The 22,902-nt window shown below is 47.0% G+C and overlaps 1 protein-coding gene across 1 annotated transcript in view; it reads right to left on the bottom strand.

Moving 5' to 3' along the window:
• Positions 1–21,722: 21,722 nt before the first annotated feature.
• LOC144768244 (targeting protein for Xklp2-A-like) overlaps positions 21,723–22,902 on the bottom strand; it is a 267,670-nt gene continuing 266,490 nt past the window's right edge. Inside the window, exon 16 of the mRNA XM_078651761.1 lies at positions 21,723–21,946. The gene's annotated coding sequence lies outside the window, so the exon portion shown is untranslated. The remainder of the gene's footprint in view (positions 21,947–22,902) is intronic.

A 22,902-nucleotide genomic window follows, 5' to 3' on the forward strand; every position in this document is an offset into this window, starting at 1 on the left:
GCAAACGCGGGGCAGAGAAGGTGAGTCTCCAGTGAGTGGGTAGATACAGGACTTGGCCCAATTGATAACTAAACCGGAGTTCTTCCCGAAGGAACTCAAGACGTCGAAGAGGACTCCCAGTGACTTACGGGGAGAGGTCAGGTACAACAATATGTCGTCGGCATATAGTGAGATACGATCCTCCAAGTCAGGGGACCATCGAATGCCCTTGAGCGAAGGCTACCAGTGGAGCCACGCAGCAAGGGGTTCAAGGGCAAGCGCAAATAGGAGTGGCGACAAAGGGCACCCCTGCCTCGTGCCGCGTCCGAGAACAAAGGGTTTTGAGGCCCTGCCGTTGACCACCACCTGAGCCAGCGGTTGCTCATACAGAAGCCTGACCCACTCAATGAACTTAGGGCCAAAACCAAACTTAGCAAGAGCAGCCCACAGATATGGCCACTCCACCGTGTCGAAGGCCATCGAGGCATCAAGAGAAACCAAGATGGCCGGCTCAGTGAGAGACCCCGCCCTCGCCAAGACACCGTGAAGACGGCGAAGATTGAGCGCGGTGTTCCGTTGGGGGATAAAACCAGACTGGTCCGGGTGTATCAAATCACTGATCACCGTAATCAGCCGGTTTGCCAAAAGCTTCGCCAGGATCTTGGGTTCCGCATTCAAAAGCGATATCGGCCGATACGATGAACAGTGTTCGCGAGGTTTGCCATCTTTATGGATGACCAATATGGACGCCAATCTCTGATCCCGGGGAAGGGACCCAAGGTCTCGCGATGCCGAGAACACCCGACAAAGATAAGGCACCATTTTGTCAGGACATAGCTTGTACAGTTCGACTGGTATACCGTTCGGACCGGAGGCCTTCCCCGAGCGAGGTGAGCGGATAGCGAGCGCAACTTCATCGGTGGAAAATTCCGCCTCCATAAGCTCCCTGTCCGATTCTGACAGGCTAGGCAACGCGACATCCCGAAGCAACAAGTGCGAGTCTTCCTCCGGTCTATCCGAGACCGGCGCGTAAACGTTCTGAAAATGCTGGGCAAAAACCTTGACTATCTCAACCGGGTCCACCACTCGCGTTCCGTCCACTTTCTCAACAACAGGCACCACCCGATTCAATCTATCTCGTTTGTCTAGCCAAGCAATCAACTTTCCCGCTTTGTCACCCACATCATACAAACGCCCCTGTTGCTCACGATTCATTGCCTTGGCCGCGTCAGTCACCAGAGCCCTATATTCAGACTGTTTAAGAGCCAAAAAGTGCAGTCTCTCAGGTGTAGCCCCAGACTTCAACTGTTCCTCCAACCCAGTAATTTAATTTTCCAAGCCCACCACTTCCTCATTTTTGCGCCTCCTCTCGCCAGCAATCAATGACAGAGTCTGACCACGAATCACAGTTTTATAAGCCTCCCACAAGGAGACAGGGGAGGACACCGACCCCTCATTCTCAGCAAAATAGAAGTCCATACACTTAACCACCTCCGATCTAATTTTGGGGTTATGAAAGTGCCATGGGTTGATCGGGCAATCCGACCCCCAGCCCCCAGCTGTACATCAATAGTGAGCCAGAGTGGGGAGTGGTCGGAGACCCCCCTAGCTAAATGCCTGATTTCCCTTACAGAGACCATCTGCACCGCCGGTACGAGGATATAATCGAGTCTCGAGAGACTCCCATGAGCTCCCGAGTAAAAGGTGTACTGGAGCTGTCCAGGGTGCAGTTGCCTCCAACAATCCGCCAGACCCAACACATCAAAAAATTTCCCCAGCCATAGCTGCGATGTGGGAAGGAGTCTGGGGGGGCTACGGTCTTCCTCCCCATTAACAACTGAATTAAAATCGCCACCTACTACCAACAAGCCGTCAGGAAACCCCAAAACCACCCTACCCAAATCAGTGAATGTGTTGGACTGTAGACCAGGCGGAACATGCACAGACAATATGGAGATCGTCTTCCCCTCTCACCTACCCGTAATAGCCGCATAGCGGCCTCTATCATCCAGCATCGTGCCATCTATCTCCAGGGGGAGGGAGTTCCTGACCAGGATGCCCGCCCCCCCTCGACCCAGTGGTAAATCCGGAATGGGCTACCAACCGGTAACCCCGTCTATTCAGTGCTTGGCACGTACTTCCTACCAAATGCGTCTCTTGGAGTAGAACTATATCCGGGGAGCATCTCTTCAAATATTGCAGTACTATCCCCCGTTTTACCCTATCACCCAGACCGTTGACGTTCCAGCTCAGTACCCTCAGCCCCCTACCCCCATCCCAGAAGTAAACATTCCGCCCCCCGCCACGAAACAGGCACATAGCAGCAAATATGGAACAAAGCGCAGCCTCGATACAAACAAGAAAGAAAAGACCCCCCCACCACTCCCAAAGAACCCTCAAAACACACACCCCCCACCCTGCACCCCTGCAGTAGATCAAAAAACCACCCCAACTTGCAGTGTGCCTGTCGCCCCATTAAACTAACCTACAAGAGAGAAAAAGTCCCCAGAGGAGGAAGAGTCCTGAATCCCCCCACCCCCAGGTATCCATACTGTATAAACATAACAGTCACAGAACCACTGCCAGAAAGTCAGGCTCGCCGGTGTAGACCCACTACTCCTGTTCTTCCAAGCCGCCATCGGCGCCCCTCGATCTCTCCGGGCTGGTATTGTGCGTCGACAAAGTGTCTAACCAGTCACTGGCCACCTCGGGGCGGTCAAAAAAGAGCGCACGATCTCCATGTTCAATCCGCAGGCGGGCCGGGAAAAGCATGGCGTATTTCAGTCCCATGTCCCTGAGTCGCCGCTTCACCCCCGTAAAGCCCATACGTTGTTTCTGCACCGCCTGTGTAAAGTCCGGGTAAAAACTGATCGACGCGTTCTCAAATTTGGTGGGACCATTGGTACGTGAGGCTTGCAGGATAGCGTCCCTGTCCCGGAAATTAAAAATTCTGGCTATTATGGGCCTCGGAGAGGCTCCCAGCTTAGGCTTCCCACCAGGGACTCTATGAGCCCGCTCCACCGTGAAAAGTTTACTGAGGCCCTTTGGTGCCAAGTGGTTCAAGACAAGGTCTTCCACCAGGACGTCTGTAGGCAAGTCTGTGGAGGTCTCCGGAACACCCACGATGCGGACGTTGTTGCGTCTGGCCCGGCTCTCGAAATCATCCAGCCGACGGGCAAACAGGGCATTGGACGTCCGGAGAGTGCGGACTTCAGTCTGGAGATCCGAGACATCCGGGGTCAGGCTCGCAGTCTTGATATCAAGGGACTTGACCCGCTCATTGGTTTTTCCCAAGTCCGCCCTGATGAGATTGACTTCGATCGCCACCGTGTCTATCTTAGCCGCAAGGGTTTCATACTGCTGACCCATAGTAGTCCGAACACTTGCAATGGCGCCCATAACATCCTTCAAAGTTGGCTCCTCAGTTTCAGGAGCACCCTCACCAGTTTCCTCGAGGACCTTACTCGCTCCACCTGGGGATCCCTTCAGGCGAGTAAAACGATCTATAGTCTGGGATTGGGCAACCCCTCCACGGGATGGGCCTCTGGTGGTACGCTTCTCGACATCGGCCCTGCCCGCCATGATGGGCGACGAGCTCTGACGGAACCTTTGGGATCTGGTCAGAATGATTACCGTCGTGGCAAGCGCGTAGAGGCGAGAGGGCAGGGATCCAAAGCCGGCTTTGGGTTGGCAGCAGAATCAGGGCAGACGCGCCGAACGGCAGCAAGTCGCCGTCCACAATGACCAAAAGCGAAACCGAAAGTACCACAGGGGCAGCGGACGTGTCGCACCAGCCGTTGTTGTTCAATTGCCACCTGGGGACTCAAGCCCCGGGATGGTCTTCGGTATAGGCCGCAAAGTTCAAAGTGCAGTAAGTCCGGTTCCCGGCGGCCAATTCGATTTTCGGAGAAAGTGTGTGCATCAGCAGGGCATCAGCAATAAGTACCTGTCGTCCAAATCAGGATTGTTTACAGGATAGATGCGGGAGGCGGAAAGGGTCTCGGGACCCCTGTGCTCACGCGTCCATCTTGGAGACGCGCGAAGCTCCTCCAGCTTTTAGTGTTTAAAGTTTATACGTAATTTCTCGATGCTCGGCTCAAAATTCTTAGTGACCAAAGCAATAATGCACAACATGTTTGCTTATTACCTTCTGCACATGTAATCGTACTTTGGCGCCTTTACTTCATAGTTACTTTGACTGTGAAGCATCATTTACATAATCTGAATATTAAATTCACCATATGGCTTCAACCTAGGATGCCTCTTGTTTTCATTTTTTGTCGATGTTTTAATTTTCTTTGTTTATGGGGAAATGTGTGTAATTTTAGTCTTGTTTCAGGAGAAGGGCTATTTGAATGAAAACGGGAATCTGTCAGGGTTTAGTGAACCTTGCTCAGCTTAGGTGCTATGATGGGAAATCATGACGTCCTTCAGAAGGTTGTAACACTATTTGTACCACAAGGGTGCAGTGGGTATTAAGTGCTGAACATACAGATTTAGTAAAGTTGCCTGCTTTTGTCGCCCATGTTAGCTAAACAATTTAGATGACATTGGAAACAAGCATTAAAAATGCAATAGGTCTCTCCTTTGGGACCTTATAAGTGTTTAGCCATGCAACAGTTGCTGATGTTGCAACAAGGATATGTTGCTGCATAACTAAATACTTATAAGGTCCCAAAAGCGAGACCTATTGGCTATGCCAATGCTTGTTAAAGGTGCCACAATGAAAGACATTTGTAAAGTTGGAACTTTAGTAACACTGCATACTTTTATGACACATTACTGTCTACAGTTGGGCAGGGGATTTCTTATCTGAATTTGTTTTTTGCGTTCTAGACTCAGTATTTGCTGAGCGTTCATAATTCTTTCACTGAGTGTTACAGTATTTTTGATTACAGTATTATTTCTTTGTCGATCTGTTTAACGCCCTCTCTTTTACATGTTTATATCCTTAGCAGATAAGGGCTGGGATGAGAGAGTTAATTAAAGCAATCCGAGTCTTGATCTACCTCTTAACAATGCTATTTTTCCACCAACCATACCTGGGAATTTGCTGATGCACCCACGGGAATAATAATGCTTGCTATCAAGGGGAAGTATGAAGGGCGGCTTCCTCCTGTAGTGTTTAGGGATGGTGGAGATGAAGGGAGTATAGGAGTGTATAGGTTTGGCGTGGATATGTAAACAATGACCATGTATTAGGAAAAATGCTTATCAGGTAAAGAATCTGAAGACCAGGATTCGAAATAATAAAAATTACCAGTAAGTAACTGGGCCAATAATTTAGGTCAAATTATATAAGAACCTTTATCTTAACCCTGACGCTAAGTAATCCTAGGAATTTCCAATGTATTCAAATAATTAACCCTTGATTATTTTATTTAAATATTACCCCGTCCTAACTTGTAATAAATAAAATTAAATTAAATAATTTACCATAACCCTTAAGTTAAGTCAGAAAGTAAACTAAATAAGCCTTACTAAGACCGGTAATTGAAATTAAATGGATTTACATTACCCCTTAACTAAATAACAGTATTCTCAAATGTAATTAAATGTTTTTGTACCTTTCTAAATAAACATATTTGTGTTCTCTGTAGTAATAACATCGATGTAGTGCTTTTGTTGTAGTGCTCCCATGAGGTTGTTGCCTCCGTCTAATAGGGGTTCACCAGATCTATCTAGCCCAAGGTCACAATGCATTTGTGGATGCTTACCAGTGCTTAATATGAGCCAGTGGTTTCCGGTGCTGGGCCCCCGGCACATAATTGTCAACACCGGCGCTAGTGACAATCTGCCACAAGGTGGCCTTGTCTTCTGACTAATTTAGAGATGACCACAACAACAGTCAATTATTAATTCAATATACATAAAAAATGAATACTAGGAGGAGCTACGCTGCGAAGCAAGATGGCCGCATAAGCTCCTGGCTCCTCCGACCTCCGCCGGCAGCTCGGATATCCTGCTTTCTATCCTTTCCTCACGCCGGACTCCCGTGCATATGAAGTGCTCCTGACTCCTGCGGTGCAATCCCGGAATTTCCAATTTACCGGGTGACGAAGATATGTCGTGTTTTCTTTTCGGCCTACTTCAGGGCTGAAGCCGGGGCCTCGATTTCTAGCCCATCCGGGTTAGAGTTGATCAACATCGGCTGTGGGACCAGGGTTGCGTCCGGTCTTCCGAACTCGGATCATACTTGCATTTCCGATTGGCTACTCAGTAACTGGCTTACGCTAAGGACACGGTACAGTGACGCAAGTGCACATCGGTAGCCGCGGTCGGGGGTCCGACGCCCGGAGACCCTGCTGGGGGGGCCGGGGTTGACGGGCTTGGGCCCCGCGAGCGGCGAAGGTGTCGATATTGCCAGTTTTGAGAGCGCCCACTGTTGTCATCGGCTCCGTGTGTGCCTGGTGCCTCGGGGTTGTCCTCTCCGGGGTTCGAGTCCTGCTTCGTCGCTTCGCGAGAGGAGATGGAGGGGACGGACGGCACACCAACGTTGAGGTTCGTAATGGCCGCCATTGGGGCGCTCCACTCTCAAATCACCGTCATGTACCATCAGTTGTCTGTAACGCTGGACAACGTCTGTCTGAGACCGGATGACGACACTCCGACATTCTATCAGCAAACTGTGGTTCCCGTGGAGTACTCTGCCTACCTTTTTGAGGCCCCCGTGCGGAAGCCTGATTCAGCCCGCTTTGATGACTCTGGCTTCATAGATAGCGCACCTATGATCATCGTCAGCTTTCCCTGCTCGAACCCTGCTCGGCGGAACATCGTTGCTAAAGGTTTTGATCGCCACAAACAGTTCTTCAGTGACTATCGGAGAGGCTTGCCATTCTTCTTCACTCTTCCTTGCCGGTTTTGTAGATGTCGCGAACTTATATCCTGTCTTCGATCCGATTTCATTGACTTGAACTTTTATGAACGCTTCAATTTCCTCATGGTGACTGTGGCCTGGGCGACAAGGGCTCTCGTAAAGAACCGTACTGGCCAGGGTTGACTTTGCCTTTTAGGGTTTGCTAATTTACGTTATATGTACCGGGATTGTACATTATAGTGTAACGGGAGTCGGGTGGTTTTGTTGATGTCCTCCCCAGGCTGGGGTTTAATACTTTGCTTCAAACAGTGGATAATACGTCTTGGGGAGGTCGCTGATGGCGGGTGGTATGGGAGCCCGGGAGTGTGTTTTTTGTTCTCCTCCTCCGCTTTTCTTTTCCTTCCTTTAGGGCGAGTTTCGGGGCGACAGGCACGCTGTTAGTGGGTTAGGCTGTAGCCATTACAGGGGTGCAGGGTTGGGGGATACGGGGGGGGTTTTGTTATTTTAGTTTGTTTTGTTCTATGGTCCCTTTCTTTTCCTTTCTTTCTTTTCAGGGTGGTTGGCTGTTTATCCTTCAGTTACTTCTTACTCTATTGGGCGTCTATACTAGCTTTTCCTTACTGTCTCCTAAGAGTGGGTTTTCTGGATGGTACTCGCACTAGATCGCTCGCTAATTGATTATCCTTTACTCCTTGTCTGCCTCTGCTAGACGTTGCGTCACTACGGCTATATTATTCGTTACCTTCTATTGACTGCAGTGCGAGTACATCCCCCCCATCTCTAATTGCTCCTTTTTATATGGTGTGACGCCACTTATAGTAATGCCACTACTGCTTCTTCAAAAAAGAAAAAAAGAAACCTCTGTATTATCCTTTTTATTGATATCGCATTCTACCATACGCTGTAACTTGCATCACAGCTGGTGCCAGGGCTGTTGACTGATAAGTAAATTTCCTATTTGATTTGCTGAGTTTACGGCCGGCCCCTGTGGTTGTAGGCCTGTGCTTGTAATGCTTTTAATTGCTTCAATAAAGGTTTAAAAAAAAAATGAATACTACTTGCCGTCCAATCCATTAGCGTTGGGGGCCTGAAATAGTCCGAACAGTCACCCTTGTAGGAGTATGATGGTTAGTAGTTGTGTTGTTACTATCATTGGCAGCGCGGGTAGGGGCAGTGTGTGGTGCAAGCTGCAGTGGCCTCCTGACGAGAGCCCTGGCACTTATCGTTTTTTCCAAATTAAGCACTGAAGTTTACGTTACGTTAAACTGTCCCTTTTGTGGCAGGTATAATGCATCACTTGTTCAGAACCTGAGACCTCAGTAAGCCATCACTGAAGGAACAAACTGAACTTTTCCAAAAGAGATATATATCTTGCCTCCAGCCCAGGCCTCCCTTCTCAAGCTGGTGTTTCTCTATGTTTCCATGTGCTACAGTCTTGTCCCTGATTCAGTATTGGCCATGTTTTGCTACTCGCGACTCATTACTTTTTGCTCAACCTTTGAGCATATTACTTGACTTTCCTCGTTTCTCTACAAGTTTTGTCTCATAGCACTTTGCATCTTTTGGTTTCTATAATCATACCATCTTTGGGCCAGCAGGACCTCTGTTTTAAGGCTGTAGTTCACTAACTTAATTGCTGCTGAAATTGGTCTGGAAACAAGTATTCTAACCTACATTCCTCCTGTTCCGCCTGTGTGCATCAGCAGTACCACTGGACGCTGCTTAGAAGTTACTAAACAGTAGTTGCAGCTTCCTGTGTGCAGTGTGACATGTTTCTGGTATAGAAACAAAACAAGCAATGGCAATGCCAACAGTTGTGTCTTTAAACCGGCGATGTGATATAATGTATTAGCAGCATATTTCAAATGTTCCTGCGGTTTGGCAGGTGTGACCGAGCCTGCAGGAGACAGCCTGACTGAGTCTGATGCACATAGGAAATTGTGCTGAGGTATGAAGCACGGGACTAGCTGGGATGCTTGCAATCGAGGCAGCAAATTAAACCTGACATCTGTGTTTCATGTCTACGAGTAATAGTACAGACTTGTTTCCAAATATAGCTCACTACAGCAGTCTTTCAGTTTCATAGCTCTAAAACAGGAGTTCATGTTGGCTCTCTTAATCCCTTGCATGCTGCCGCGATTCTGCGCCTGTGCGGCAAAATCGCGAGTGGGCGGGTTTATGACGGCCCCCAGCCGTCACCAGCACACGAGCGCCGTAGTGCATGACGGATGGGGCTGTCATCAGCATGCAAGGGGTTAATGCCAGTGAATGCATCGAGCCCTGTAGAATGAAAGATTGAACTGGCCATTCTAAGATTTGACATATCCTCCAATTATTATAAGTGGACATCTATACCAATGTTCAATTCAGTGAGTCACGTGACTCGCAGGAACGCGCAATTACTAAAGAACATGAGGGGGTTTTGCTGAGTGACAATCTTCCTGGTTTGGCCATCGTCTACTGAAGCAGAGAAAAGAAGTGGCAGGTGCAAGTGTCTTTGAGATCATGGTGCAGTATGTCTGGCAACGGGGGCTCCTCAGCTATGGCGTTGGAGCATCGCCCCACCCCCCATGTGGGATTGGCCAGCTACCTTAGGACGGCCGAACCGACATGCGCACTGAGCTGTCTTCAACTCGAGCTGCGTTGGAGGCAGCAGGCACAAGATCCCAGTCTCTTTGGGAGCGCAAATCCAGGCCGCTCAAGCCAATCCCGACGATGCTGTCATGCTGAAAGCAGCATCAGGATTGGCCATAGGGGAGTCTGGGAGCCTGTATGGAGCAGAAGAGCGGCGATGCAGCAGGCGCCAGGTAAGTCATTTTTTTTAAATGTAATTTTGTAGTCATTGTTGATTCCCTCCTGCCCCCCGCTCAGGCACTCTGCCATGACACTAGCTGCTACTGGTGTCTGGCTGATTGGACTCGAGTAGCTATTCTGGAGCCGAGCCTGGTATCATTTATGAAGATCGGTGATGTTGGAGACCATGAATCCTGTAAGAGTACATATCAGCAGGGTCACTGGAATTACGAGATTTTGCGGCCACAGCTTTGTTCGCATAATTAAGAATTTGCCACAATTGCTACATAATCCGTCATCTGCTGCATAATCTACAGATTTTAACCCAAAAATGTTGGGGCATTCCAGGTTAAACAGATCAAAGGTTTCTAAAAACGTGGCAATATGTGTTTGCACGAGTTGGAAGACCCTTGGCAAAAATTAACAGGTCATCTTTAAGTTGCTTAATTATGTATTTGGGTGTGAAACCTGTACTAATGAGGTGAAATCTTTGCCCAGATAGTGATACCATGTGTGAAAATGGCAAAATAGTAGAGCAATCCGATAAAAAAGTGCCTCATTATGCCGCATAATTTGTATTTTCTTACCGCATAATTTAGTCAACCCTGCCACATAATTTGGGGCACCCCTGCCCCACAGTTCCAGTAGCCCTGCATATCAGTCACAAAAAAGGCTGGTTAGATTAACGGCGAGAAGCCCATGAGTGGGAAATAAACCCAAGTGCAGTGTGTAGGAACCTAGGGGCATATTATCAAGTACGGCGTTAAAATTATCGGCGGTTTAGCAGCAGAAAACTGATGCTAAAGCGGCGATAATGGGCTTGATAATATGCCCTGGAGAATTCCTATAGAAGCCCATGTTCACACCAGAACATTGACTTCTATTGGAATTCTCAAGGGCATATTATCAAGCCCATTATCGCCGCTTAAGGGGCAGTTTTCTGCCGCTAAACCGGCGATAATTTTAACGCCGTTCTTGATATTATTGCCCCCTACAGCAGTGCCTCTGTCACGACTGAGACAAAACCCATTCCTCACAAGAAGCAATGCTCTCGCAAAAAACCCACAAAAAATAGTGCTAACAAACATTCTTGACGTTGTGGGTGAAAGTGCCCTTGTGGAACATGCTGGAGGCCCTGGGCTGCTGGAATCCGGAGGAACCAGTAAAAACGAAACAAACCCAATTGAGTTAGTTTCGTTATTATTAAGTTGCAGGCAATGATACCAGTGGCACAGAACTAGCAACGTGCTCAAGGGCAGTCAGATGACCTTGTGGGTGCTCACTCTGAAAATCAGGAATATTCAATTAACAAGCCACTGCACGTCTGTTTAGCAACATACAATGTGCCAGACAGCTTCACTTACCACTGCTGATTTTTTTTAAACAAACATCTGTGTTTGCTCTTCCTTTCTTTCAATCCAAAGCGAGGGATTTTTGCTGTTTTTTTTTTTTTTTTGCAGTTAAGCCTGGGCCCAGGGACACTCTTGCTGGGGTGAAGCAGAATAAAAGGGAAAGGCTAAAAGCACGCAAAAGTTTTTTAAAGCATGTAAACAAAAACAGCTACTTGGTTCACAAAATTGACCTTTAAATTACTTGAAAATAGCTCAAAAAGCAATGAAACACATTAAGGCACGTTATGAGACCCCACCAAAGAGAAAGATAATTCCACACCCAGTTAAAACAAAAGTGAAATTCGGCGCGTGAGGTTACGCAGTCACACCCCCTTCACTTGGTAACATTTGTGCAGGGAAAAATGAAGTATCCTCATACATGTTGGAGTCCGTCAGTGCAGTCGACATTTCGCGCGCCCCCCCACCACCACCCTCGCAAATCATGTCCTAATACGTTTTTAATTTTACCAACCTACAATTGTAATAAACCATTTCTATTACACAAGACCAAACATTAACAATTATTAATGTTATTAAACACATTTTTTTAAATAAACCAGCAAAAGTTTATATATTCAATGGGCACATTACATTAATACAGTATTTTCTCTATTGAGTATTTCATGTAAAGTTTTTGTTTCTTTGAGTTGATTAGTTTTTTCTATCTTTTTGGAAACAATTTAAGAAAGCTTGATTGCAATTTGCTTTCAAGATCAAATCAATATTATTTTGATCAGTTGTCGCGGGCCCCTAAAAAGGAGTGGGGCCTATAGGCCGGTGCCTGCTTTGTCTATTTGATAATCCGGCACTGGGAATCCAAATTCAGATGCAAACACAACTTTCTCCTGCAGAAGGCTTTCTGTGGATTCAGATTACAACCCACTACCGTTTAATCCTGAAGTGTGATTAAAACTAACATTTTAGTGAGATCACAACAAACCAAGCCATGTCCATTTCACTTTGTTCCATGAATACAAAGTAAAAACAGGTTTGATTTATTACATTTCCATTCTAACGTTTTTATGTTTCACATTTATAATTGTCAAAATTAGAATCCCACAAATGAATGTTTGTGGTAGGACACCTACAGAGACTTGCCGCTTTTTCCGGGGAATCGGTGTCGCATAATTCAAAAAGCCCCAGGGGAGGAGGGGTCGCCTACATCTCCCTATGCTGTGCGCCTAAAAATCACCCACCACTTTCCGCTGCACAGGGCGCCTACAGAGTCTAGCGGCTTTTGCTGGGGACTCTGTGTCTCTTAATTCAAAAAGTTCTAGGTGAGGAGGGGCCACCAACATCTCCCCAGTGCTTTAAAAGCACCCTCCACCTCTGGAGCGAGGGACGTACGTGTGCAGCATCCGTTGTAGCCCGGAGGATACTCAGCTGGGCCACCCCTCTTGATCTTTGGACAGAGCCTTCAGATTAAGGTAGGACCTTTTTACTACCTTGGTAACTCTTGTTTGGGGCATTTTAACAAGGGCTGGAGATAAACTTATCTCCGCTTTAGCGTCCGTTTTTGGGCGAAAAGCAGCGATAATTTTATCGCTTCATCCGAAAGGACATAGCTAGCGCGTGTTTTGCATACTTGCATACTTAGCGCCCGTACCCAGCACGCCTAACTTTGCATCGCTAATGAGATGCAAAGTAGGTGTGCCTCAAAAAAGCTCCATGGATAAATATCGCGAAGGCAGCGTCGCAATATTTACAACAATGGCCCGGCCGGCGTAGCGATGTACAAAATCATGCTAGCTGTCCATTATCGCAGGATTTGAACGTCTGGTAAAATCCAGACTTACGTTGGGGGTGGATTATGGTGGTATGACCACAGGGTCGTATCACCAAGGCTATCGCCGTTTTGAGTGTTGGCCCATTTCCCTGGATATCGCTGGAATATTATCGCCCTGGAGTAACGCGTTGTTAATAGCGCGCTAACCGGTCGATAAATTCCAGCGATAAATATAAAAACACTACGCGCGCTATGCGATATTTATCGCTGTCTGTTGCTGACATGCCCAGTTTGTTTTTTGTCCATCTACATTTACAAAGATGGGAAAGAAAAAGTCTATTCACCAGCCTAACCCTGGAGACAAAGGTAATTCATCTCCCCGCGAAACATATCATATTACTCTCATACTATGGTGCAATATCAATGGAGTTAGAGCAAGTGGAAAATCGGATAGATGCTGTCCAGAAGCTAATTAAGTATGCACAAATCCCACCTCCTAAGAGTAAGCGGAGCGATGGAAAAAAATCAAAGGGTTGCAACTAAGATCCACAAGCCAAAGTCAAAATCTGATGTTCCACCGAACAATCCAGCTTTCCCGGTCTTATCCGGCCTTAGGTCTGAATTACTTAATACTTGCAAACCCTTCTTTGACAACTTAGAGTCCCTACTGATAAGTTTAGCCAAGATGTAACCTCGAAATTATAAAATATTGGGGATAAAGTGCAAATCTTGTTAGATAACCAGTGCAAGCAACACTTCTTGCTACTCCTTAGAACCTACAATATGTGAAAAAGCCCTTCCTCTATCTGTGACTCCAGTGGTAAACACAGATTTGAATCCCAATGACACCAGCCTGATAAAGGCCTAATGCCTCATGATGTACCAATATTGAACAAAATGTTGATAGACGCCAGGCACCTAACATCCCAGATCATTATCATCCAGTGGACTATTTTAGATATGAGTCTGTAAGTAGCGGGCAATTGGTCCGTCTTCGATTACCGCCTGAGTGCACCTTAAGTGATAGTTCTTACTGGCGTCCCTTCCCTGGATAAGTACTCATCTGAAGACTGGAGGGATTTAAAATACAAAGCTGCTCAGAGGTACAAGAATAAATCAGGCTGGTCTGCTGGCTTGGTAGATGAGATTTTCATGGTACAGAGGGTAGGATGACTAGGTCATGGCCCGAAACCTGTACAGGGGACTGTGTTGTTGTGAACTTCAAAAAGACCTCTGTTGGTGGGCGCACTTCTTCACCATTTAGACTTTCAAACAATCAATTAGGGCAAGATTTGTGCGGTCCCACTGGGTTTCTTTTATCGCCCTCCTTCTACACCAGCCTCAAACAATGTAAAGCCTAGAGAAGTGCTATGTTGGCCAACCCTATTTCTAATCCTAGTATCCATGGGAATCGTTTTGCCCCTCTCTCTGGGCTATGGGACAACGATTGACTGGAAACTCCTAATCTGGCAAAAACTACAATTGGTAAAGACCTGGAGTTGATGCCTCTGGTAGTCGAGGAGCTGACTGTTAATAATACAACATTGCCGAAATTACAAATGTGGGCGCTTGTTCGGGTACAGCAACTGACATTGACGCGCCACTGGTTGTCTCTAAATCTAATCTTAAATGCCTGTTCTGGAATGATGCTGTTCTGCGGTTCAAATTGGACCAATTTAGTTAAAGACTTCAATGTAATTTGTCTACAAGAGACCTGGACTCGGGATGTAGCTCACATAAATGGTTTTATGTCTTTTCATACACCAGCTGTTTATTCGAGTGGGGATCATCCCAGAGGTGGTCTGCTGACACTTATTTCCATCACTTTAGATTGGAAGATCCATACAACACATCTTGACTCACCACATTTTCAAATCATCACTTTTCGGCATAAAACCAAGGAAAAAGTTATTGTGGTTGATTTCTATCACAATAATGTTGTTGTGAGCAACACAGAGCTAGCACTTTCCCTTAACCAATCCCTTAGAAAGATCCTGAACAAGTTAGACAAGGTTAATATTGTGATTTGGGGGGGGGAGGGGGGGTGACTTTAAGTGCAAGTTATGCACAAATCCAAGTAACCCTGTCTGTGGGGTACCAAGTAATGATACTGATGAATCCTTGCACTTCGAACAGAATCAATGTGGACAGATTTTGAATTCCATTTTGATAAAGTATCTTCTTGCCCTCGCCATTGACCATATTTCTACTCCCACACAAGGTCTTATCACCTATACCTGTAGAGGTCGGGGCAGTCTCACTGATTTTATTGTTCTTCCTTTACAATATAAGCACAAGGTTATTGATTTTCAGATATTACAGATTGGTCGAAATGACCACAATCCCCTGGCAATTTCTTTAGAATTGGGCAAGGAAACGCACTATTGTAAACTTACCATCGCCCTAATTATTTTGAATAAAAACAAGGTACTTCTTTGGAAGTGGGCCACGGTGGACACAGGGTGTTTGCTGGAAGACCTTGTTGTGAATAACGGGGCACAGTTATCGGTCTGTCTGGGCAATGAGTTAGACCCTAAACTAATCCTGGGAGCATTTAATGGGATCTGTCAAATCCTTACAGGGTTTTTGACAGACAAAAAGGTCAGTCAAGATAGGCCTCAAAAATGGTTTGATAAAGCTCGTTCAGAAGCACATAAAGATCCCATTTCTGCCCTGAAATAGGTACAGAAAAAGAGAGGTGATAATAGAATTCAGAAGGTATTATAAGCAAGCCATTCTGAATAGGAAAACGGCAATAAGGCAAGAATCATGGGAGAATCTGCATCAAGCCAGTATCAAGAATGATGCTCGTTTATTTTGGAAAGCTGTTAATGCCCCCTACTTTGGCGATAATCACAATTTCCCCTTAGATATTGTTATACCGCATAATAAAAGGAAGGAGCATTTTTCCAGGCTATATGAAAGAGAATCTGATTCTGACGCTCGTCGCGACACTGCAAAGGTTTTTACACAGTATGCAACCTTTGGCCACAGAACAGATCAAACTAGCAATCAAGCGGAATGTGATGAATATGGCTCCTAGGCCTGATGGAGTGTCAATGGAACTTTTTAATAACAACATCAACTTATGGACTCTACTTATCAGCAATGTTTTAAGGTGCACAGTTACTAGTGGCCTACTTAAATCATGGTCAAACTCCATCATTATCCCTATTTTTAAAAAGGGCGATAAAGCAGATCCCCGTTGTTATTGCTCTTTCTCTACTTGATTCTACAAGCAAAAGTTTGGCCCAAATGCATGAATCAGTCAGAGGTTGCATTAGGTATGGAGTTTATGGGCAATGCACTGACTCTATGAACATGAAGCGAGGTGTAAGACAATGGTGTTTTTGGTCTTGTTTCTTTTTTATCTGTATATTAACGATCTGGACACTTCCCTGATTATGGGAGAGGCAGACATTCATAGGGAGGGATCAAGAAAACGACCTGCTTTGTTATGTGCAGACAGCTGTGTCTTGATGTCACTAACCAGGGCTGGGCCTTCAGAGGTTCCTAAATAGATTTCCCTTTTACATGAGTGATTTGGGTCTACTGACAATGACAAATACTGCCAACTCATATACTATGGACGTAGGGCGCACTCATACTAAGCCCAGATCACATTTTATTAATAAGGAAAAACTTGTACCTGTTTCAACTTTGACCTATTGGGCATCCCTTATGATCAGAAAGCCACTGGATGTCATGACTAGGATCTATACTGTTCACTGCTGCTCTGCTATGATATTTGAGCTGGGTTAAGGGGATACTGTGATACTGCGCTCATACAGGCTAATGAAAACATGTTTGTAAGAAGACTTTTGTCTGTCTCTAATTCTTTACCTATATTCCTTTGCCACATGGAACTAGGCTTATTGAATATGGAAGATTGCATCAAGCTAGCTCCCTTCGAGCTGTGGCACTCGGTCTGGGCCAAACACGAAGTCTTGAATCAGGGAATAATTGATTGTCTACGACTAGACAATGCTCGCAGTATTTCATTGCTAAGATGCATATAAAAGAACAATTAGCATTGCTAGGAAGTGCTGATGTATTTTATAGCCCCAAAAGTTCCACTTCTATCTCTAAAAACCAATGAAAGACAGATTCCTTGACTGCCTGTAGGCAGCAAAGAGAAAGCAGTGAGGTGGGGAAGAAATGCCGCTGGCACCACGACACGAAGGGGAGTATGGGGGGACAGCGCCCTAGTCCCACACATCTGGCGAGCGCAGCCTGCAGCGCGCCCCCGGTGCCGCCCCCCCGGCCATCAGCCAATGGGGAGGGCTCGCTGTGGACGGGGGAGGGCGCTGCCAAGGTATATACTGGCCAGCAGCTAGGCTGGCCTTTCTCTCCCGCGCTGTGGCTGCTCTGCGCTGTAAGACAATGCTGCAGTAGCACAGCTGTACCAACCCTATATTCTGCAGTTTGAGACAATCTCAGCAGTAGCACAGCTGTACCAACGCTATGAGCGATCGTTCAAGGAGGGACGTAGTTCAGCTCCCCGCCGGATCGTATTGTACAGTTTCCGGAGCATAAATCACTCGTGGGAAAGGAAAGGGTTTTAACTGCCATCCTTTCTGTTGAAGCAATCTTCAGGCAAGGATGGCTGATCAGGGGGGATTTACCCAACAGTGACAATTTTGATGTCTTCCAAGTATGAGAAGAGATAACACGCATACAATGCAACGGTCTCGCCTTTGCAAAATTTAGAGCATTGGCCTTGTAAATGACACAAATTTATGTATGGTTGGTCTTTGAAAACAGACGAAGGGAAAACAGCAGGGGCAGTTTGAGGAACGTGCGAGGCAGTTGGAACACAAAACAAAGTGTGCACAACGAGTACATTTTTGTTCTGTCAGATCACGCCAAATACAAAAGAGTACCACACACAGGTGCAAGGACAATACTGCAGAAATGGCAAATACTTCACAGGGACTGCATCACTCTTTCCAAGGCAGGATGGGGAGCGCTTGGAGGCAACGTGCACACGATACATGGACATACATTGCGTAAAGGGGTAATTACAGCAGTATACAGGAGGGGTTGCAGGAGACGGCGAGGGTTACAAGGGATAGTAGTACCACCACCTGTTAGGTGTATCTGCCAGGCCATGCTATAACCATTCAGATAATGACCTTACAGTGTTTAGCCAGGACATGCACTGTCATAATTGTTTCGGCTACTGTGTTCACGCAGCAAGTAATTAATCCTGATCACAGGGTGACTTCCATAATGCTTTCGCTTGCTTGGTCACATATCACGGGTTTTCCAGCACCAGTACAGTAAGGCAAATAGGCACTGGCCGAATACTGCTTACGTTTGTTCATTATGCAGATAGTAAGAAAGGTGTACTACTATGACATCTTGAAATAACATCCTTAACCACTTGGCTGCTATGCGTTTTCCCCCCCGGTGCTGGGATCCCCCATTTTCCATTATTCATGACGAGCTGGGCTCGTCATGAGCGTGCGAGGAGGCTACACCATGACGAGCCCAGCTCGTCATGAGCGTGGAAGGGGTTACATTCCCTGAGGGGAAGGGGAGCATGAAGGCGTGGTCATGGCACTTGGAAGGTCTCTAGCAACTATACCGTATTTACAACATTACACGGGAAGGAGGATTGCCGGAAATCCATTGTCATAATGACTACTATGCCGTGCCCGTATTACGGTTACATGTTACAAAAGAGTGCTAAACACAAGTACAGGGAAATACCGCAGCAAAATGGCAGTGACTTAGGATAGTCATGCCTTGACTTGTTCATCCTACATATAAGTACAGACACTGTAAGATTGTCAGATGTCTTTCTCTGTCCTTGTACTTACCCAAATAACGTGATGAAGCACTATTCTTCCTTATAGCACTACTCTTCTCATTACAGGATGGTAGAGCGCTTTTAGTAACATGCACATTATACAGGTACAATACATGGCGTAAGGGGTAATCACAGCAGTATACATAGTATTCATGTGTCGGCGAGGGTCACAAGGTACAGGAGTCCCATATCTTTCACAGTCCACGGTGGTACGTTAGAAGGATTCCAGTTATGAGCTGCAAGTAAAGCATAACAAATACTAATTTAATGAGTCATCTGTTGAGACATGATGGCTTTTCACTGCAGGCATTAATGTTATGCCTGCCATACCCTCCTCTTTTGGTTCCTGGGATCAACACCGGTCTTTCAATAGCAGACGATAAAATCCTGCAAATAACATGCAGAATGCAACAGAGAAGCTCAATACAGGTCTTCCATTAGCATCCGATAAAATTTTGCAAATAACATGCAGAATGCAACAGAGAAGCAGGGACCAAGCGAGGATGTGCGGCCCCTTTGTAGATATTGACTGCTAATGCCAAACAGCTTAATTCAAACTGCGGGGTTCACAAGAGGTGGAGGGCCCTGGGCCAGGTACAAATTAAGCGGGTGCCCTGAGTCAGTGAATTATGGGTTATTCAGGTCCCAAGGTGGCGAGAGCAATGTTGTGGTAACTAGTCCTGTGTGAGTGGGACCTACCCTTGTAGCATAATCTAGTGCGTGCAGGTTCAGATGGGGCGTTACCATGCGACAACTGGGTATCCAGTATGTATTAAAGCACTTTGAGGCTCAAAAAAGTACAGCACCCTGTGTACAAAGGTGTCTTTTCTACCTGTACCTACGCATCCCCATATGAGGTGCGGCTTCTGTAACTAAGGGCGTGTCTACGCAATCCTCATTAGAGGTGCGGCTTATGGAACTAAGGGCGTGTCCTAAGAACGGTTGTTAAGATATCCCCATAGTGGTGTGGCAAAGGGGACTATGATAGAGGTGCATGAAACAAAAGGGGAAGATGATAGAGGTGCACGAAACAGTGTCAGAAAATAGATAGGTGGGTGGGGGGCTCTGTCATCGACGGAGGCCTCCTCCAGAGCTGTGGCGGAGTACAGGGCGATCTGGAAGCAGATGGACAGTAGGGGTACCTCTGCGGCAGAAGGATACAGTCTAAATACCTCTGCCTGGCACAGTAGGTTGCCCGAGCCATGAACCTGGAGCCGAGGGGGCTCCAGGAAACAGCGTCGGCGCCCCGTTAGTCCTTCGGGCGGTCGGGGGGCCTGAACCGACCGGGGGTGTGCCTCATCTCCCGCCCTGACAGGGGGGGCGGGAGTCTAACAAAATAAAGTGATAATGTACTGCACCGTCTGAGCATCGACTCGCCGTGCAAGCAAGATGGCTCCTTGGGCATGCGGGTCAGCGAGAGGCTGCTGCATTGGATCGCCTGTAAGATGACCCACCTATCAGTACCAGTGTTGTACGCAAATAAACCTGCACCACTGCTTTCCCACAAATATGTCTCATGGTATTCTTGGTATGTAAGTGTATGCGCGCAGGGCGAAGTGAGCACTGATGGTGTGGGCACTATGCCGCTGGCACCACGACACGAAGGGGAGTATGGGGGGACAGCGCCCTAGTCCCACACATCTGGCGAGCGCAGCCTGCAGCGCGCCCCCGGTGCCGTCCCCCGGCCATCAGCCAATGGGGAGGGCTCGCTGTGGACGGGGGAGGGCGCTGCCAAGGTATATACTGGCCAGCAGCTAGGCTGGCCTTTCTCTCCCGCGCTGTGGCTGCTCTGCGCTGTAACCCACCCTGAACCCTGACCCAGCTGCAGAGCGGTTGTCACAGTTTGGAATACTTTAATGATCTTGTTTATGTTGCAGGCGGAGTCACAGGGCGATCTGGAAGCAGATGGACAGTAGGGGTACCTCTGCGGCAGAAGGATACAGTCTAAATACCTCTGCCTGGCACAGTAGGGTGCCCGAGCCAAGAACCTGGAGCCGAGGGGGTTCCAGGAAACAGCGTCGGCGCCCCGTTAGTCCTTCGGGCGGTCGGGGGGCCTGAACCGACCGGGGGTGTGCCTCATCTCCCACCCTGACAGGGGGGGGCGGGAGTCTAACAAAATAAAGTGATAATGTACTGCACCGTCTGAGCATCGACTCGCCGTGCAAGCAAGATGGCTCCTTGGGCATGCGGGTCAGCGAGAGGCTGCTGCATTGGATCGCCTGTAAGATGACCCACCTATCAGTACCAGTGTTGTACGCAAATAAACCTGCACCACTGCTTTCCCACAAATATGTCTCATGGTATTCTTGGTATGTAAGTGTATGCGCGCAGGGCGAAGTGAGAACTGATGGTGTGGGCACTAAGAGTGTCCGCCTACATTCCAATGGTGACTTCGGACTAAATGGAATCATACACTTTCTCTTCAGCAATGACAGAGATTTTACCTGATAAGGTTCAGGTTCAATATAGTCCATTTACTGGTTTCATAGCCTAGTAAAGTATTTTACAAATATGACCTTGAATCTTGTCCTTGTGACTCAAGTTCTGCCCATACTACACTTTTTCTTCTTCTGTAAATTATACGCTATACCCAGGCAAGCATTCTTACTTCCACTGCTGAGGTCTTTGAACATCAGAAGATGTAGGCCTGCCATACAATTATTCCTTTCAGAATATATTTGCTTTATGCTCTACAACTTCATCTCTGCTGCAGTTAGCCTGAGGAAATTGGTGGGTAAGTAAATATATTGATGGTTTTTACTGTGGTATTGTAAGCCTGTTGATCTTTTATTTCAACGACCGCACCTGTATAATTTATTCATGTTCTTGTCCTTTGAGGGTCGTTAGTTGATTCAACTGCTGATTTTGTACATGTATTGAGGAAGTTTTAATTTTATTGCTACCTGTTTAAAATGTTTAATACAGGAACTTTTATAGGTTGGCTTTGTAACGAGAAATATTGTATGGAAATGTTAATGTACCTATGTTTGCACCTTACTCACCTTGCACTAGGAAGCTATTTTAATTTATTTCGATCATTAGACGGAACCCCAACAAGGTTTATTGCACTTTATTCGCAACTCATGCACTTATTTATAGCTTTTATGGTGTCATTGATTTTAATATGAAAATGAAAAATTTCCTAGCGCCCGTAAAGGAAAGTTTGAATTTAATTAAGGACTCGGACGTGAGGATTAGGCATAACTTTCTTCGTTTATTTCATCCACCAGCCATTTTGAAACAGGTAACAAATAAGAGCAAAATACTACATCTCCCATGATGCTTGCTGGAGATGAACTAAAATGCAACAGCCAATCAGCACTACACATTCTTTACTCCTTCCTCTGAGGACGCTCCTTCCTTCTCTTTCTTCGTGCGAACACCGCCGGAGACCTCCAATTAATTCCTGCTTGCCTGAATCGAACCTGGGAATAGAACAGACAATTTTACCCCAGGAAGGATCCATAGCTATCAAAACACTCAAATAAAATATCATCCAACTTTTACTATGTTTAGATAATAATGCACCTCTTAACATTATATTCCGTACAGGAAAACAGATTACTTACAGTGTCAACGAAGGTCACGTAGGGAAGGCAGTTACAAACCTCAGCGTCCTTAATAGAATTGAATCTTTCCTTTATGATAGCTAGGACATTTTTTAGGTCGAGCTGGAGAAAGCAATGCGAAGCATTGCGTCCAGCTCGACAACTAATGTTGCCCGTCTCCTGGGAATCTGAGACAGGGGTCAGGCACGCGCGGCGATTGGGATCTGTGGACGCGCACTTCCAGACCGGCGCCGTGCCCATCTCCTGCCTCAGATTCCCTGAAGAATGCAAACACACACGCACGCGCGCACACACACACAGAAACACACACACACACACGCAACAGCCACACTCACTCACTCATACACACACACACACACGCGCGCGCAGGCGCACCCCCCGCCGTTCAAACAGCCTGCAAGCTCTTACCGGCTCGGTCCATGGCCTCCCGGCACGCCGCGGGGCTCTCCTCACCACCTAACCGGAAAAGGCGGATCTGATGGGCGGGGCCAGAGAAGGGGAGGCGGGCCTCTTACCCGCTGACTGGCGATGGCCGCGCTTATGTGAACACCCTCCGTTGTGCGCTCTACGCCATGCTGGTGGTAAATGTCTATTGCATAATCATCCGACGCTGCCGCTGATTTGCAGCAAATTGCTGAAAGGAGGAGTCGGACTGGTCATGGAAGTAGGTGGACTTGTGGTGGCAAGGCATGAGTGTGGTGCCCGGAGATGGGTAAAGGGTGGCGGGGGAGGGACTGGTGCGGGGCAGGAGACGAGCAGGGGCTGGGTGGCACGCGATGGGCAGAGAGTGACAGACACGGCTCTGTTGGCGG

The sequence above is a fragment of the Lissotriton helveticus genome, chromosome 7 (assembly GCF_964261635.1).
Source record: "Lissotriton helveticus chromosome 7, aLisHel1.1, whole genome shotgun sequence".
NCBI classification, from domain to species: domain Eukaryota; kingdom Metazoa; phylum Chordata; class Amphibia; order Caudata; family Salamandridae; genus Lissotriton; species Lissotriton helveticus.